Consider the following 19940-nt stretch of genomic DNA (forward strand, 5'->3'; position numbering starts at 1 on the left):
GAGCCATAAGCAAGCCAATTTGGTAGATTTTCATGCTTCCTTTGATTTAATCAACCATAGATGAATTAATGCAATTTCATGAGGTTTTATGCTATAATTGTCACATATTATGAAAGAATGAATATCTCATGATTTTGAGCATAGCTTTGATATGTTTGGTTTATTAATGATAGGTGAAGAAAGCTTGGAGAAAGGTTGAAGCAAGAAGGAATGGCTAGGAGGAAGAGAGGACAAAAAGTTTGAGCAAAAGTTTGCCTCAAACTTTAGCTCAAACTTTTGGAATAAGTGAAAACGAACCAGGGAGCAAAAAGCTTGACCAAAAGTTTGCCTCAAACTTTTGTGCAAACTTTTGGGCAAAAAGCTTGAGCAAAAGTTTTCCTGAAACTTTTTGGCAAACTTTTGGGCAAAAAGTTTGAGCAAAAGTTTGCCTCAAACTTTTTGGCAAACTTTTGGCATCACAAATCAATACCCTGGAGAGCAAAAGTTTGCGCCAACGTTTGCCTCAAACTTTTTGGCAAACGTTGGCGCCATGAACAACACACCCTGGAGAGCAAAAGCTTGCGCCAACGTTTGCCTCAAACTTTTTGGCAAACGTTGGCGCCATGAGTGTGCAAGGGGGAGCCAACGTTTGAGCAAAAGTTTGACCCCAAACTTTAGCTCAAACGTTGGTAGCAGCAAAATGGGGTGGCTGATATGAAAAGTTTGAGTAAAAGTTTGAACTTTTACTCAAGCTTACATGATTCCAAACCCGGTTCACTTCGGTTCTTCTCCAAACTCCAAGAGCAATCAACCAAGGCCTCTATCAACCTAATTCCATCAAGAGCAAAGGCCCAATTGAAGGCTTGAAGACCATTTGAAGAAAGTGTATAAATAGCATAGAATTTAAGTTTTTGGAGAGCTTTCTTTTCGGCTTTGATTAGTACACTTAGTAGAGAGCTCACTTTACATTTCTTGGCATTGTTGTTTTAATTCAAGGGAATTTGGGAGGAGAATTGATTTCTCTTCTTCCTTGTTCTTGCCCAGCACTCTTTACTTTTCTTGTCTTGGATCTTGGGTTGGAGAATTGAAGGAAATCTGTTTCAATCTCATCCTGAGATCTCTCTGTTTCATTTTACTGCATAATTGAATTTCCATTTTGGTTAATTGCTTCTGTCATCTACTTTCTCTGCAATTTACATTTCCTTTGCAATTGTTCTTGTTGGATCTAGGAAGGCATTGAGATCTAGACTTGGTTATCTAGTCTCTTGGGTCCTGAGATCTGAATTATCATTTTACATTCTCTGTTTACTGCTTTCAAGCTCATTTACATTTCTGTTTCAAGATCCGATTCAATCCAATTCATCTTCCACTCTTATGTTTGTTGCAATTTTACTTTTCCTTGTTTAATTTCTGCAAATCCAATTCCCAATTCCCTTTACAATTCAAGCCATTTACATTTCTTGCACTTTAAGATTCTGCAATTTACATTTCTTGCGTTCTAAGTTTCTGCCATTTAATTTCTTGTTCTTTAAGATTCAGCACTTTAAATTTCAGTTCTCTTTAATTTCATGCAATTTACCCATTCCCTTTACTTTCTATGCAATTTAAATTCTACAAATCACAAATCTCTCAACCAAATCTTGATTCGCTTGACTAAATCAACCACTAAACTAAAATTTCTCAATCCTTCAATCCCTGTGGGATCGACCTCACTCCCGTGAGTTTTTATTACTTGATGCGACCCGGTGCACTTGCCGGTGAGTTTTGTGTCGGATCGTTTTCCGCACATCATTGGCCCCCTTGTAAATGTGTGTTGCGCCAATGTTTGAGCAAAAGTTTGACCTCAAACGTTGGCGCAAGCTTTTTCCTCCAGGGTGTGCAAGTGTGGCGCCAACGTTTGAGCAAAAGTTTGACCTCAAACGTTGGCGCAAGCTTTTTCCTCCAGGGTATTGATTTTATGATGCCAACGTTTGCCAAAAAGTTTGAGGCAAACGTTGGCTCAAGCTTTTTTTCCTCTGGAGTGTTTTCAACTCTTTTAAAAGTTTGAGCTAAAGTTTGAGGCAAACTTTTGCTCAAACTTTTTGTTCTCTCTTGCTCCTAGCCATTCCTTCCTTCTTCAACCTTCTTCAAAACTCTTTTCACCTATCATCAATCAACCAAACACATCAAAGCTTTGCTTAAAATCATGAGTTTGTTATTCTTTCATAATATATGACAATTATAGCATAAATTCTCATGAAATTGCATTAATTCATACATGGTTGATTGAATCAAAGGAAACATGGAAATCTACCCAATTGGCTTGCTTATGGCTCAAGAAAGTGCATAAATCAATCGAAAACAAAAGAAAAAGGCTAGTGAAACTAGGCTAAGATGACTTGTCATCACAACACCAAACTTAAAGCTTGCTTGTCCCCAAGCAAGAAAAGAATTATTGAGAAGAAAGAATGAAATGGAAGAGGATGTTCATGCTAGCAGAGTATTATTGGTAGTTCATGGGGTTTTCTGTGGATATGTAAACACTCACTTCTTATTGACTTTTAGGCCTAGAAAGTCTCCTTCAAGCATCAAGCAACACACTGCTATGACCTCTCATTATTCCTTTGTCCTTGACTATTATTTTTTTCTCTAAAAGCTTTAGTTCAGTGTCATGTGTAACAAGTTTTTTTCTTTCTTTATACTTGACACATTATTCACTATAGACACTTGGCTCACATTCCTTCTTAAAACATTGATGCCCAGCACCTCTTTGGGTTACTAAATGCCTTGTAGTTAGGTTGCTCTTGATAGTGGACTTTCAGCTGATGATCCCGGGTTAGTTAACCCAAGTCACCAAGTGTTGATGCACTCCAAAGAACTTAATAATCCAAGCAGATCCTAGTACAAAGACACCACAGGCATATATTCTAAGGTTCAAGCTATTGGTGTCTAGCTTTGTTTCTTTTTATTTTCTTTTGTTCTGTTGCCCATTTTTGGCTTTTTCTTTTCTCTGTTTGTTTTTCTTTTTAACCAAGGACTTTTATTTGATTGAGATTCATAGACAGTAGGCCACTTTCTACTTAGAAGGAGACATCCTAGTTCTCTTATTCACTAAAAGTGAGCTATCATACAATCACACACACATACCACCACTTACTTTTATTATACTTCTATCTAACAGAGAACTATCTCACTTCACATTCAAACATTTCTTTTATTGAATTGAAAATGCAGGGGAAAAAGCATGCTTTTTGTTAAGTGAAAGTAAACACACAAGCACACACTTAGGACTAGCTTACTTATTTTAAATTGAAACAGAAATGATGTACATACTACTACACTAACAGTTACTGTTAAGATGGGCATATTCACACTTCCAATTTAGAGCAATTCAATGCTGATGGAGTTAAGTGACAATACAACCTCTTGGTGGCTTCTTCTTCTTTCTCTCAGCTAATGGTGTGTAGTCCTCCCAAGAGAGTGATTGAATTCCTGCAGTGTTAATGGAAGTTGCTTGTTTTTCAAGCTCTTAGATGACTGGTTAGTGTGCAAGACTTTCTTGTAGGCGTTTGAACTTACTTTGGTGTGTGAACACCAAACTTAGCCCCTTGCCATGTTTCTTATGCATTAAAATAACCATATGTGAAAGCCTAAGTCTTTGCTAAAGGTAATAAAACTAGAAACAGACAATGATTAAATGATTTATCAGATTGCTTGGAGCTAGTAACCCTTTGTGCAGAAGGTGAGAATGTGCTTTTAAATGAGATTTTGGTGGAACACCAAACTTAGAATCCTTTATTCTCCCTTAAATTGTTTTGGTTTGAAACACCAAACTTAGCTCCTTGCAATACATACCAATCATTTAACCTTTTTATTGAAATAGCTATGAAAAGAAAATTACCTCAGGTTGGGTTGCCTCCCAACAAGCGCTTCTTTATTGTCATTAGCTTGACATTGGGGCTTTCTTTTATGGTGGTTGATGATTGTAGTGCCTCAACTTGTCTCCCCTGACTGTGATCCTCCTCTTTGTTCCTTGGTGTTCAATTTCAGCATGCTCTAATGAGAGTATATTGCTGACAGTGTAGTAATCCTCAGTCTGTTGGCTTGCTCCTAGTTGTTGATAAATCAATTGCACTTTATCACCTTTGGAAAGCCCTTCTGTTGGAATCTTTCTGTTCTTCCAACCTCTTTTTGTTTTGTTTCTGTGTTTCTTCCTTTCTTTTGTTGATCTTTCTCTTTTGGCCGTAGGCTCACTTTGGAGATCTGTCTTCTCCGTGGCTAATACTCCAATATCCTCTTGAACTTCTTCATCGTTCTACACAATCTTTTGCCTTGGGATGTTGCTGTGAATCACCTTGTTACTTTCTTTCTTTAACTGTGATTCTTCCTTGTCGAGTTCCATATAGTCTTTCTTCTCATCACTGAACTACGCTTCTGGTACTACTTTCAGAGTGACACTCTTATCATGCATTCTGAGAGTTAATTCTCCTTGCTCTACGTCTATGATAGCCCTGGCAATGGCCAAGAACAGTCTCCCAAGTATGATGGAGTTACTTTCATCCTCATCTGAATATAGAACCACAAAATCTGCAGGGTATATGAATTTGTCCACCTTGACTAGAAGGTTTTCAATTACACCCCTGGGGTATACCACTGACTTATCTACCAGCTCTAGAGACATCTGTACTGGTTTAACTTCCTCTATATGCAATTTTTTTACCAAAGAGGAGGGAATTAAGTTAATACTTGCTCCTAGATCACACATTGCCTTAGTGATGGTTAATTCCCCAACGGTACAAGGCAGCAAAAAGCTCCCAGGGTCTTCAAGCTTAGGAGGAAGCCCTTTTTGAATCAAAGCCCTGCATTCCTCAGTAAACAGTATGGTCTCTTTCTCATCCCAACTTCTTTTCTTGTTGATAAGCTCCTTCAAAAACTTGGCATACAGAGGCATTTGCTCAAGTGCTTCAGCCAAGGGGATATTGATTTCCAGCTTTTTGAAAGTCTCAAGAAACTTATGAAAATGTTGGTCCTTAGTCTCTTTGCTGAATCTCTAGGGATATGGCAGTGGAGGTGTGATGCTCTTTCCTACTTGCTGTTGTCCCTGAATCACTTCCTTTGAATTGTGTGGTTAGTTGTTCTTCTCTTTGAGTTTCTCAGTGCTCTTGTTTGGCATCACAACTTGATCCTTGGCTTCATCTGCCTTTGTTTGCTTTTCATCTTCTATTGGTCTTTTGCTGCTCTCTACTTGCTTCTTTGTAGTGTCATTGTTGCTCATCAATGTTCTCCCACTCCTTAATTGTATTGCCTTGCATTCTTTTTTAGGATTTGGGATTGTGTCACTCGGCAGTGAGCTTGAAGGTCTCTCAACAGAAATCTGTTTGGAGATTTGCCCAATTTGCCTCTCGAGGCTCTTCATGGAGGCTTCATGGTTCTTGGTTGTCATTTCTTGGTGTTTCCACATTTTGTCTACCAAGGTTTCCAAGTTGGTGAGTCTTTGAGATTCAGGTGATGCTTGTGGTGGGTTGTGAGATGTGGATGGTGGATGGTGGGTATTTTGGTTGGTGGGTTGGTTATTAGATTGGTAATGGTTGGGGTTGGGGTAGTTGTTTTGAGGCTTTCTGTAAGGGTTTTGGTTAGTTTGCTGCTAGTTGTGGTTTTGGTTGTTTCTTGAAGTGTTTTGGTTTGAGTTCCTCTGCCATGGTTGTTGGTTCTGGTTGTGATTATCTCCCCATCTGAGGTTTGGGTGGTTCTTCCAGGATGGATTGTATGTGTCACCATACACTTCATTCTGTCCAGAATTTTGGTTGTGCATGTATTGGACTTGTTCTTGCTGCTGCTCCTCTTGAGTTTCTTTATTTTTCCCCCATGTGGATGATGGTTGGCTTGTGTTAACTGCTGCAACTTGGAGGCTATCAATCCTCTTGGCTATTTGCTCAAATTGTTGTTGAATTTGCTGCTGCATCATCTTGTTTTGAGCCAAGATTGAGTCCACTCCTTCTAGCTCCATTACTCCTCTCCTTTGTGATGGTTGGCAATTTCTTTGATGAGCAAAGAAATATTGATTGTTGGCCACCATGTCAATAAGATTTTGAGCTTCTTCTGCTGTTTTCATCAGTTGCAATGATCCTCCAACTGAGTGGTCAAGTGATTCTTGAGCCTTTAGAGTGAGTCCTTCATAGAAGTTCTGTAGCTTGTCCCACTCAGTGAACATTTCGGATGGACATTTCCTCAGCAGAGCCTTGTATCTCTCCCATGCTTCATACAGATTTTCAGCATCCAATTGCGTGAATGTTTGCACCTCAGTCTTCAGCCTGATAACTCTTTGAGGTGGATAGAATTTGGCTAGAAATTTAGTTACCAAGTCATCCCAACTAGTGATGCTTCCTTGGGGAAAAGTTTCAAGCCATTGTGCGGCCTTGTCCCTTAATGAGAACGGGAACAGCAGAAGCTTGTAAGTTTCAGGATTCACGCCATTGGACTTGACAGTGTCACAAATCCTTAAGAATGTAGATAGATGTTAATTTAGATCCTCCAATGGTCCTCCCCCAAACAAGCAGTTGTTTTGGACCAATGTAATGAGTTGTGGCTTCAGTTCAAAGTTATTTACATTGACATTAGGGGTGAGAATGCTGCTTCCACAATGTCTAGCATTTGCAAAGGTATAGGAGGCCAATACTCTCCTCTGCTGTGGGTTATTGTTAACCCCTCCTCCTGGATTAGATGGATCTCCTTCCATCTCGTGATATTCTTCCTCAGATTCTTCCTCTCCAATAATATTTTTTCCTCTTTCAGCTCTTCTCAACCTTCTAAGAGTTCTCTGGTCAGTTTCAGATAAAACAGGAATGGATCTCCCTGTACTTGACATACAAACTAAACAAAAGAAACACCACTAGTAACACTTCGATCTGTTGCCAGAATGAAGTTTGGTTAGCTTAAGCAAAAATTCAAACAGTTAGTGTGTTAGTCAAAAATTTGAGAAACAGAAAATAAAATTGCTAGATCTAGATCTCCACTTCACTTAATCATTGTCAATCTATTTCAATCCCCGGCAACGGTGCCAAAAACTTGATGTGTATTTTCGGAAAATGAATTCCAAACACACAAAACTAACCGGCAAGTGCACCGGGTCGTATCAAGTAATAATAACTCACGGGAGTGAGGTCGATCCCACAAGGATTGAAGGATTGAGCAATTTTAGTTTAGTGGTTGATTTAGTCAAGCGAATCAAGATTTGGTTGAGTGATTTGTGATTAACAGAATTTAAATTGCATGGAAAGTAAAGGGAATGGGTAAATTGCATGAAATTAAAGAGAACAGAAAATAAAATGCTGAATCTTAAAGAACAAGTAATGTAAATTGCAGAAACTTAGATTGCAAGAAATGTAAATTGCAGAATCTTAAAGTGCAAGAAATGTAAATGGCTTGAATTGTAAAGGGAATTGGGAAGTGGATTTGCAGAATTTAAACAAGGAAAAGTAAAATTGCAACAAGCACGGAAGTAAAAGATGGATTTAATTTCAATAGATCTCAAACAGAAAATGTATATCGCTTGAAGAAGCGTTCAACAGAGAAATAAAAAGGGAATTTCAGATCTCAGGACCCAAGAGACTAGATAACCAAGTCTAGATCTCAATGCCTTCCTAGATCCAATCCAAAAATCAATTGCAAGAGAATTTAAAGATCAAGCAGTAGAAGAAGCAAAACCAAATTCAAATTCCAAAAGTTGCAGTAAAGCGAGACAGAGAGATCTCAAGGTGAGATTGAGACAGAATTTCCTCAATTCTTCAACCCAAGATCCAAGACAAATGTAATTGAAATTGAAAACGAGAAAACTAAGAAGAAGAGAATTCAATTCTCCTCTCCGAAATTCAGAAACTCAAGACAACTCAAAACCAAAAGCTCTCAGCAAAACTAAAACGGAAAATTCTCAAAGGAAAGAAAAAAACTCCCCTGAGAACTTAAATCCTAAGCTATTTATACACTTTCTTCAAATGGTCTTCAAGCCTTGAATTGGGCCTTTGTTCTTGATGGAATTGGGTTGATAAAGGCATTGGTTGATTGCTCTTGGAGTTAGAGAAACATCCATTGTGAACCGGGTTGAAAAACATAAAAGCTTGAGTAAAAGTTTGAGTAAAAGTTTGAGGTCAAACTTTTACTCAAACTTTTTATACCAGATGGCTTCACCTTGCTGCTACCAACGTTTGAGCCAAAGTTTGAGGTCAAACTTTTGCTCAAACGTTGGCCCCCTTGTAAATGTGTGTTGCGCCAACGTTTGAGCAAAAGTTTGACCTCAAACGTTGGCGCAAGCTTTTTCCTCCAGGGTATTGATTTTGTGATGCCAACGTTTGCCAAAAAGTTTGAGGCAAACGTTGGCTCAAGCTTTTCTCCCAAAAGTTTGAGCTAAAGTTTGAGGTCAAACTTTTGCTCAAGCTTTTTTTCCTCTGGAGTGTTTTCAACTCTTTTAAAAGTTTGAGCTAAAGTTTGAGGCAAACTTTTGCTCAAACTTTTTGTTCTCTCTTGCTCCTAGCCATTCCTTCCTTCTTCAACCTTCTTCAAAACTCTTTTCACCTATCATCAATCAACCAAACACATCAAAGCTTTGCTTAAAATCATGAGTTTGTTATTCTTTCATAATATATGACAATTATAGCATAAATTCTCATGAAATTGCATTAATTCATACATGGTTGATTGAATCAAAGGAAACATGGAAATCTACCCAATTGGCTTGCTTATGGCTCAAGAAAGTGCATAAATCAATCGAAAACAAAAGAAAAAGGCTAGTGAGACTAGGCTAAGATGACTTGTCATCAAAAAGAGCTTTGAAGAAGGTTGAAGAAAGAAGGAATGGCTAGGAGCAAGAGAGAACAAAAAGCTTGAGCCAAAGTTTGCCTCAAACTTTAGCTCAAACTTTTGGAAAAGTTGAAATCTCCCTGGAAGAAGCAAAAGCTTGCGCCAACGTTTGCCTCAAGCTTTTTGGCAAACGTTGGCGCTACACACCAACACCCTGGAGGAGAAAAAGCTGGCGCCAACGTTTGCCTCAAGCTTTTTGGCAAACGTTGGTGCCACACCAACATACCCAGGGGAGAAAAAGCTTGCGCCAACGTTTGCCTCAAGCTTTTTGGCAAACGTTGGCGCCACCATCAACACACCCAGGAGAGCAAAAGTTTGCGCCAACGTTTGCCTCAAGCTTTTTGGCAAACGTTGGCGCCACAAGGCATACAAGAAGGCTCAACGTTTGGCTCAAAGTTTGACCTCAAACTTTAGCCCAAACGTTGATAGCAGCAAAAGGGGGGCAGCTGATATGAAAAGCTTGAGCCAAAGTTTGCCTCAAACTTTGACTCAAGCTTTTATGATTCATGGCCCGGTTCACAATGGGTTTCTCTCCAACTCCAAGAGCAATCAACAGAGGCTTTTATCAACCCAATTCAAGGCTTGAAGACCATTTGAAGAAAGTGTATAAATAGCTTAGGATTTAAGTTTTCAGAGAGCTTCCTGGGAGAATTTTTACATACTTACAGTAGAGAGCTCACCTTTACATTTTTGAATTGTTGCTTTAGAATTCTAGAGAATTGGGAAGGAGAATTGATCTCTCTTCTTCCTTGTTCTTGCTCAGCACTCTTTACTTTTCTTGCTTTGGATTTTGGGTGGAGAATTGAAGAACTTCTGTTTCAATCTCACCTTGAGATCTTGTTTAATTTTCTGCATCATTGAGTTTCTATTTCTGTTAATTGCTTCTTCTTCTACTATTTCTGCAATTTACTTTTCTTCATTTCCTTTACAATTGTTCTTGCTGGATCTAGGAAGGCAGTGAGATCTAGACTTGGCTATCTAGTCTCTTGAGTCCTGAGATCTACAGCTTTCAATTTAAATTTCCTTGTTTCGTTGCTACACCAAGCTTATTCTCATTTCCGTTTTAGATCCGGTTTAATTCAAGTCATCTTCTACTTTTCTGTTTATTGCATTTTACTTTTCCTTGTTTAATTTCTGCAAATCCAATTCCCAATTCCCTTTACAATTCAAGCCGTTTACATTTCTTGCATTTAAGGTTCTGCAATTTACATTTCTTGCAATCTAAGTTTCCGCAATTTATATTACTTGCACTTTAAGATTCAACCTCTTTAATTTCTCTGCACTTTAAATTCTTGCCAATTGTCCCTCTCCCCTTTAATTTCATGCAATTTAGCTTCTGTCGAATACAAACCACTTAAATCAACTCTTGATTCGCTAGACTAAGTCATCCACTAAACTAAAATTGCTCAATCCTTCAATCCCTGTGGGATCGACCTCACTCACGTGAGTTATTATTACTTGATGCGACCCGGTGCACTTGCCGGTTAGATTGTGTGTTTGGAATTCGTTTTCCGAAAATACTCATCAACGCTATCCCGAGGAGGACACCTAAAGGCAAGCCATAATGGCCTCATCTTCGGCAAGCTCCTCTGATTTTTTTTCACAGTTTTTTCTCGGTTTTTCCCCCTTTTTTTTTTTTACTACGTTGTGCTGAACCTCGTTCTTAAAATGACGCTATCCCGAGGAGGACACCTAAAAGCGAGCCGTAATTGCCTCATCTTTGGCAAGCTCCTTCGGTTTTTTTTTCACAGTTTTTTACCGGCTTTTTTTTTTTGTACGTTGTGCTGACCCTCGTTCTTTAAATGACGCTATCCCGAGGTGGACACCTAAAGGCAAGCCGTAATGGCCTCCTCTTTGGCAAGCTCCTCTGATTTTTTTTTTCACAGTTTTTTCTTGGTTTTTTCCACGTTTTTTTTTTACTACGTTGTGCTGACCCTCGTTCTTTAAATGACGCTATCCCGAGGAGGACACCTAAAGGCGAGCCGTAATGACCTCATCTTTGGGAAGCTCCTTCGGTTATTTTTCACAGTTTTTTTCCCGTTTTTTTTTTATACGTTTTGCTGACCCTCGTTCTTTAAATGACGCTATCCCGAGGAGGACACCTAAATGCAAGCTGTAATGGCCTCATCTTTGGCAAGCTCCTCCGATTTTTTTCACAGTTTTTTCTCGGATTTTTCTCCGTTTTTTTTAATACGTTGTGCTGACCCTCGTTCTTTAAATGACGCTATCCCGAGGAGGACACCTAAAAGCGAGCCGTAATGGCCTCATCTTCGGCAAGCTCCTTCGGTTTTTTTTCACTGTTTTTCCAGTTTATTCCCGGTTTTTTTTATTTTTTATTTTACGTTGTGCTGACCCTCGTTCTTTAAATGACGCTATCCCGAGGAGGACACCTAAAGGCAAGCCGTAATGGCCTCATCTTTGGCAAGCTCCTCCGATTTATTTTCACAGTTTTTTCTCGGTTTTTTCCGGTTTTTTTTCCCGGATTTTTTTTCCTTACGTTGTGCTGACCCTCGTTCTTTAAATGACTCTATCCCGAGGAGGACACCTAAAGGCGAGCCGTAATGGCCTCATCTTTGGTAAGCTCCTTCATTTTTTTTTTTATACGTTGTGCTGACCCTCGTTCTCTAAATGACGCTATCACGAGGAGGACACCTAAAGGCGAGCCGTAACGGCCTCATCTTTGGCAGGCTCCTCATGTTTTTTTTTTTTTACGTTTTGCTGACACTCGTTCTTTAAATGACGCTATCCCGAGGAGGACACCTAAAGGCGAGCCGTAACGGCTTCATCTTCGGCAGACTCCTCTTTTTTTTTACATTGTGCTGACACTCGTTCTTTAAAATATGCTATCCCGAGGAGGACACCTAAAGGCGAGCTGTAATGGCCTCATCTTCAGATGGCTCCTCAGGTGTTTTTTTTTTTTTTTTTGTTAAACGTTGTGCTTACCCTCGTTCTTTAAATGACGCTATCCCGAGGAGGACACCTAAAAGCGAGCCGTAATGGCCTCATCTTTGGCAAGCTCCTTCGGTTTTTTTTTTTTTACAGTTTTTCCAGTTTTTTCGCCTTTTTTTTTTTTACGTTGTGCTGACCCTCTTTCTTTAAATGAGGCTATCCCGAGGAGGACACCTAAAGGCAAGCCATAATGGCCTCAACTTTGGCAAGCTCCTCTGATTTTTTTCACAGTTTTTTCTCGGTTTTTTCTCGGTTTTTTTTTTTATTTATTTTTTTAACGTTGTGCTGACCCTCGTTCTTTAAATGACGCTATCCCAAGGAGGACACCTAAAGGCGAGTCATAATGGACTCATTTTCGGCAGGCTCCTCCTTTTTTTTTTTTTTTTACGTTGCGCTGACAATCGTTCTTTAAATGACGCTATCCCGAGGAGGACACCTCAGGGCGAGCTGTAATGGCCTCATCTTCGGCAGGCTCCTCATTTTTTTTTTTTACGTTGTGATGACCCTCGTTCTTTAAATGACGCTATCCCGAGGAGGACACCTAAAGGCAAGCCGTAATGCCTCATCTTTGGCAAGCCCCTCCGATTTTTTTTCACAGTTTTTTCTCGGTTTTTTCCTGGTTTTTTTTTCTTTCTTTTTTTTTTTTTATGTTGTGCTAACCCTCGTTCTTTAAATGACGCTATCCCAAGGAGGACACCTAAAGGCAAGCCGTAATGGCCTCATCTTTGGCAAGCTCCTCTGATTTTTTTCACAGTTTTTTCTCGGTTTTTTCCCGGTTTTTTATTTATTTATTTTTTTTAACGTTGTGCTGACCCTCGTTCTTTAAATGACGCTATCCCGAGGAGGACAACTAAAGGCGTGTCATAATGGACTCATCTTCGGCAGGCTCCTCCGTTTTTTTTTTTTTTACATTGCGCTGACAATCGTTCTTTAAATGACGCTATCCCGAGGAGGACACCTCAGGGCGAGCTGTAATGGCCTCATCTTCGGCAGGCTCCTCATTTTTTTTTTACATTGTGCTGACCCTCGTTCTTTAAATGACGCTATCCCGAGGAGGACACCTAAAGGCAAGCCGTAATGGCCTCATCTTTGGCAAGCTCCTCTGATTTTTTTTTCACAGTTTTTTCTCAGTTTTTTCCCGGGTTTTTTTTTTTTTACAATGATGTGCTGACCGTTGTTCTTTAAATGACGCTATCCCGAGGAGGACACCTAAAAGCGAGCCGTAATGGCCTCATCTTTGGCAAGCTCTTTCGTTTTTTTTTTCACAGTTTTTTTCCGGTTTTTTCCGGGTTTTTTTTTTTTTTTTTACGTTGTGCTCACCCTCGTTGTTTAAATGACGCTATCCCGAGGAGGACACCTCAAGGCGAGCCGTAATGGCCTCATCTTTGGCAAGCTCCTCCGATTTTTTTTTCACAGTTTTTTCCCAGTTTTCTTTTCTTTTTTTTTTTTTACATTGTGCTGACCCTCCTTCTTTAAATGACGTTATTCCGAGGAGGACACCTAAAGGCGAGCTGTAATAGCCCCATCTTTGGGAAGCTCCTTTGGTTATTTTTCGCAGTTTTTTTTCCTGTTTCTTTTTTTAGGTATTTTCATGGGTGTTTTTTTTTTTTTACGTTGTGCTGACACTCGTTCTTTAAATGACGCTATCCCGAGGACGACACCAAAAGGCGAGCCTTAACGGCTTCATCTTCGGCAGACTCCTCTGTTTTTTTTTGTTTTTTACGTTGTGCTGAAACTCGTTCTTTAAATTACGCTATCCCGAGGAGGACACCTAAAGGCGAGCCGTAATGCCCTCATCTTCGGATGGCTCCTCAGGTGTTTTTTTTTTTTTAAACGTTGTGCTGACCCTCGTTCTTTAAATGACGCTATGCCGAGGAGGACACCTAAAGGCAAGCCGTAATGGCCTCATCTTTGGCAAGCTCCTCTGACTTTTTTTTCATAGTTTTTTCTCGGTTTTTCCCCCCCTTTTTTTTTTACTACGTTGCGCTGAACCTCGTTCTTTAAATGACGCTATCCCGAGGACGACACCTAAAAGCGAGCCGTAATTGCCTCATCTTTGGCAAGCTCCTTCGGTTTTTTTTTCACAGTTTTTTCCTGGCTTTTTTTTTATACGTTGTGCTGACCCTCGTTCTTTAAATGACGCTATCCCGAGGAGGACACCTAAAGACAAGCCGTAATGGCCTCCTCTTTGGCAAGCTCCTCTGATTTTTTTTCACAGTTTTTTCTCGGTTTTTTCCACGTTTTTTTTACTGCGTTGTGCTGACCCTCATTCTTTAAATGACGCTATCCCGAGGAGGACACCTTAAGGCGAGTCGTAATGGCCTCATCTTTGGGAAGTTCCTTCCGTTATTTTTCACAGTTTCCCCCCCCTTTTTTTATACGTTATGCTGACCCTCGTTCTATAAATGACGCTATCCCGAGGACGACACCAAAAGGCAAGCCGTAATGGCCTCATCTTTGGCAAGCTCCTCCGATTTTTTTTCATAGTTTTTTTTTTTTTTTTTTTTTTTTTTTTTGTTTTTTTTACGTTGTGCTGACCCTCGTTCTTTAAATGACGCTATCCCGAGGAGGACACCTAAAGGCAAGTCGTAATGGCCTCATCTTTGGCAAGCTCCTCCGATTTTTTTCACAGTTTTTTCCCGGGTTTCTTTTTTTTTTTTTTTTTTTTACATTGTGCTAACCCTCGTTCTTTAAATGACGCTATCCCGAGGAGGACACCTAAAGGCAAGCCGTAATGGCCTCATCTTTGGCAAGCTCCTCCGATTTTTTTCACAGTTTTTTCATGGTTTTTTCCCCGTTTTTTTTTTACTACGTTGTGGTGACCCTCGTTCTTTAAATGACGCTATCCCGAGGAGGACACCTAAAAGCGAGCCGTAATGGCCTCATCTTTGGCAAGCTCCTTCGATTTTTTTTTCAGAGTTTTTCGAGTTTTTTCCCGATTTTTTTTTTTACGTTGCGCAGACAATCGTTCTTTAAATGACGCTATCCCGAGGACGACACGTCAGGGCGAGCTGTAATGGCCTCATCTTCGGCAGGCTCCTAAGGTTTTTTTTTTTTTTTTTTACGTTGTGCTGACCCTCGTTCTTTAAATGACGCTATCCCGAGGAGGACACCTAAAGGCAAGCCGTAATGGCCTCATCTTTGGCAGGCTCCTCCGATTTATTTTCACAGTTTTTTCTCGGTTTTTTCCGGTTTTTTTTCCCGGATTTTTTTTCCTTACGTTGTGCTGACCCTCGTTCTTTAAATGACGCTATCCCGAGGAGGACACCTAAAGGCGAGCCGTAATGGCCTCATCTTTGGTAAGCTCATTCGTTTTTTTTTTTTATACGTTGTGCTGACCCTCGTTCTCTAAATGACGCTATCACGAGGAGGACACCTAAAGGCGAGCCGTAACGGCCTCATCTTTGGCAGGCTCCTCATGTTTTTTTTTTTTTATGTTTTGCTGACACTCGTTCTTTAAATGACGCTATCCCGAGGAGGACACCTAAAGGCGAGCCGTAACGGCTTCATCTTCGGCAGACTCCTCTTTTTTTTTTTACATTGTGCTGACACTCGTTCTTTAAAATACGCTATCCCGAGGAGGACACCTAAAGGCGAGCTATAATGGCCTTATCTTCAGATGGCTCCTCAGGTGTTTTTTTTTTTTTTTTTTTAAACGTTGTGCTTACCCTCGTTCTTTAAATGACGCTATCCCGAGGAGGACACCTAAAAGCGAGCCGTAATGGCCTCATCTTTGGCAAGCTCCTTCGGTTTTTTTTTTTTACAGTTTTTCCAGTTTTTTCGCCTTTTTTTTTTTTACGTTGTGCTGACCCTCTTTCTTTAAATGAGGCTATCCCGAGGAAGACACCTAAAGGCAAGCCATAATGGCCTCAACTTTGGCAAGCTCCTCTGATTTTTTTCACAGTTTTTTCTCGGTTTTTTCCCGATTTTTTTTTTATTTATTTTTTTAACGTTGTGCTGACCCTCGTTCTTTAAATGACGCTATCCCAAGGAGGACACCTAAAGGCGAGTCATAATGGACTCATCTTCGGCAGGCTCCTCCTTTTTTTTTTTTTTACGTTGCGCTGACAATCGTTCTTTAAATGACGCTATCCCGAGGAGGACACCTCAGGGCGAGCTGTAATGGCCTCATCTTCGGCAGGCTCCTCATTTTTTTTTTTACGTTGTGATGACCCTCGTTCTTTAAATGACGCTATCCCGAGGAGGACACCTAAAGGCAAGCCGTAATGGCCTCATCTTTGGCAAGCTCCTCTGATTTTTTTTCACAGTTTTTTCTCTGTCTTTTCCCGGTTTTTTTTTTTTTTTTTTACGTTGTGCTGACCCCGTTCTTTAAATGACGCTATCCCGAGGAGGACACCTAAAGGCAAGCCGTAATGCCTCATCTTTGGCAAGCCCCTCCGATTTTTTTTCACAGTTTTTTCTCGGTTTTTTCCCGGTTTTTTTTTCTTTCTTTCTTTTTTTTTTATGTTGTGCTAACCCTCGTTCTTTAAATGACGCTATCCCGAGGAGGACACCTAAAGGCAAGCCGTAATGGCCTCATCTTTGGCAAGCTCCTCTGATTTTTTTCACAGTTTTTTCTCGGTTTTTTCCGGATTTTTTATTTATTTATTTATTTTAACGTTGTGCTGACCCTCGTTCTTTAAATGACGCTATCCCGAGGAGGACAACTAAAGGCGTGTCATAATGGACTCATCTTCGGCAGGCTCCTCCGTTTTTTTTTTTTTTTACATTGCGCTGACAATCGTTCTTTAAATGACGCTATCCCGAGGAGGACACCTCAGGGCGAGCTGTAATGGCCTCATCTTCGGCAGGCTCCTCATTTTTTTTTTTACATTGTGCTGACCCTCGTTCTTTAAATGACGCTATCCCGAGGAGGACACCTAAAGGCAAGCCGTAATGGCCTCATCTTTGGCAAGCTCCTCTGATTTTTTTTTCACAGTTTTTTCTCAGTTTTTTCCCGGGTTTTTTTTTTTTTACAATGATGTGCTAACCGTTGTTCTTTAAATGACGCTATCCCGAGGAGGACACCTAAAAGCGAGCCGTAATGGCCTCATCTTTGGCAAGCTCTTTCGTTTTTTTTTTCACAGTTTTTTTCCGGTTTTTTCCGGGTTTTTTTTTTTTTACGTTGTGCTCACCCTCGTTGTTTAAATGACGCTATCCCGAGGAGGACACCTCAAGGCGAGCCGTAATGGCCTCATCTTTGGCAAGCTCCTCCGATTTTTTTTCACAGTTTTTTCCCAGTTTTCTTTTCTTTTTTTTTTTTTTACATTGTGCTGACCCTCCTTCTTTAAATGACGTTATTCCGAGGAGGACACCTAAAGGCGAGCTGTAATAGCCCCATCTTTGGGAAGCTCCTTCGGTTATTTTTCGCAGTTTTGTTTCCTGTTTCTTTTTTTAGGTATTTTCACGGGTGTTTTTTTTTTTTTTTTTACGTTGCGCTGACACTCGTTCTTTAAATGACGCTATCCCGAGGACGACACCAAAAGGCGAGCCGTAACGGCTTCATCTTCGGCAGACTCCTCTATTTTTTTTTGTTTTTTACGTTGTGCTGAAACTCGTTCTTTAAATTACGCTATCCCGAGGAGGACACCTAAAGGCGAGCCGTAATGCCCTCATCTTCGGATGGCTCCTCAGGTGTTTTTTTTTTTTTAAACGTTGTGCTGACCCTCGTTCTTTAAATGACGCTATGCCGAGGAGGACACCTAAAGGCAAGCCGTAATGGCCTCATCTTTGGCAAGCTCCTCTGACTTTTTTTTCATAGTTTTTTCTCGGTTTTCCCCCCCCCCCCTTTTTTTTTACTACGTTGTGCTGAACCTCGTTCTTTAAATGACGCTATCCCGAGGACGACACCTAAAAGCGAGCCGTAATTGCCTCATCTTTGGCAAGCTCCTTCGGTTTTTTTTTCACAGTTTTTTCCTGGCTTTTTTTTTCTACGTTGTGCTGACCCTCGTTCTTTAAATGACGCTATCCCGAGGAGGACACCTAAAGGCAAGCCGTAATGGCCTCCTCTTTGGCAAGCTCCTCTGATTTTTTTTCACAGTTTTTTCTCGGTTTTTTCCACGTTTTTTTTACTGCGTTGTGCTGACCCTCATTCTTTAAATGACGCTATCCCGAGGAGGACACCTTAAGGCGAGCCGTAATGGCCTCATCTTTGGGAAGTTCCTTCCGTTATTTTTCACAGTTTTTCCCCCCCCCCTTTTTTTTATACGTTATGCTGACCCTCGTTCTATAAATGACGCTATCCCGAGGACGACACCAAAAGGCAAGCCGTAATGGCCTCATCTTTGGCAAGCTCCTCCGATTTTTTTTCACTGTTTTTTCTCAGCTTTTTCCCGGTTTTTTTTTTTTTTTTTTACTACGTTGTCCTGACCCTCGTTCTTTAAATGACGCTATCCCGAGGAGGACACCTAAAGGCAAGTCGTAATGGCCTCATCTTTGGCAAGCTCCTCCGATTTTTTCACAGTTTTTTCCCGGGTTTCTTTTTTTTTTTTTTTTTTACATTGTGCTAACCCTCGTTCTTTAAATGACGCTATCCCGAGGAGGACACCTAAAGGCAAGCCGTAATGGCCTCATCTTTGGCAAGCTCCTCCGATTTTTTTCACAGTTTTTTCATGGTTTTTTCCCCGTTTTTTTTTACTACGTTGTGGTGACCCTCGTTCTTTAAATGACGCTATCCCGAGGAGGACACCTAAAAGCGAGCCGTAATGGCCTCATCTTTGGCAAGCTCCTTCGATTTTTTTTTCAGAGTTTTTCGGGTTTTTTCCCGATTTTTTTTTTACGTTGCGCAGACAATTGTTCTTTAAATGACGCTATCCCGAGGACGACACGTCAGGGCGAGCTGTAATGGCCTCATCTTCGGCAGGCTCCTAAGGTTTTTTTTTTTTTTTTACGTTGTGCTGACCCTCGTTCTTTAAATGACGCTATCCCGAGGAGGACACCTAAAGGGAAGCCGTAATGGCCTTATCTTTGGCAAGCTCCTCCGAATTTTTTCACAGTTTTTTCTCGGTTTTTTCCCGGGTTTCTTTTTTTTTTTATTTTACTTTGTGCTAACCCTCGTTCTTTAAATGACGCTATCCCGAGGAGGACACCTAAAGGCAAGCCGTAATGGCCTCATCTTTGGCAAGCTCCTCCGATTTTTTTCACAGTTTTTTCATGGTTTTTTCCCCGTTTTTTTTTTCTACGTTGTGGTGACCCTCGTTCTTTAAATGACGCTATCCCGAGGAGGACACCTAAAAGCGAGCCGTAATGGCCTCATCTTTGGCAAGCTCCTTCGATTTTTTTTCCAGAGTTTTTCGGGTTTTTTCCCGATTTTTTTTTACGTTGCGCAGACAATCGTTCTTTAAATGACGCTATCCCGAGGACGACACGTCAGGGCGAGCTGTAATGGCCTCATCTTCGGCAGGCTCCTAAGGTTTTTTTTTTTTTTTTTTTACGTTGTGCTGACCCTCGTTCTTTAAATGACGCTATCCCGAGGAGGACACCTAAAGGCAAGCCGTAATGGCCTCATCTTTGGCAAGCTCCTCCGAATTTTTTCACAGTTTTTTCTCGGTTTTTTCCCGGGTTTCTTTTTTTTTTTTATTTTACTTTGTGCTAACCCTCGTTCTTTAAATGACGCTATCCCAAGGAGGACACCTAAAGGCAAGCCGTAATGGCCTCATCTTTGGCATGCTCCTCCGATTTTTTTTCACAGTTTTTTCACGATTTTTTCCCCGTTTTTTTTTACTACGTTGTGCTGACCCTCGTTCTTTAAATGACGCTATCCTAAGGAGGACACCTAAAAGCGAGCCGTAATGGCCTCATCTTTGGCAAGCTCCTTCGGTTTTTTTTCAGAGTTTTCCGGGTTTTTTCCCGGTTTTTTTTTTTACGTTGCGCAGACAATCGTTCTTTAAATGACGCTATCCCGAGGACGACACGTCAGGGCGAGCTGTCATGGCCTCATCTTCGGCAGCCTCCTAAGGTTTTTTTTTTTTTTTTTACGTTGTGCTGACCCTCGTTCTTTGAATGACGCTATCCCGAGGAGGACACCTAAAGGCAAGCCGTAATGGCCTCATCTTTGGCAAGCTCCTCTGATTTTTTTCACAGTTTTTTCTCGGTTTTTTCCCGGGTTTCTTTTTTTTTTTTTTTTTTTTACGTTGTGCTAATTCTCGTTCTTTAAATGACGCTATCCCGAGGAGGACACC

The sequence above is a fragment of the Arachis ipaensis genome, chromosome B6 (genome assembly GCF_059453495.1).
Source record: "Arachis ipaensis isolate K30076 ecotype BB chromosome B6, ASM5945349v1, whole genome shotgun sequence".
NCBI lineage: Eukaryota > Viridiplantae > Streptophyta > Magnoliopsida > Fabales > Fabaceae > Arachis > Arachis ipaensis.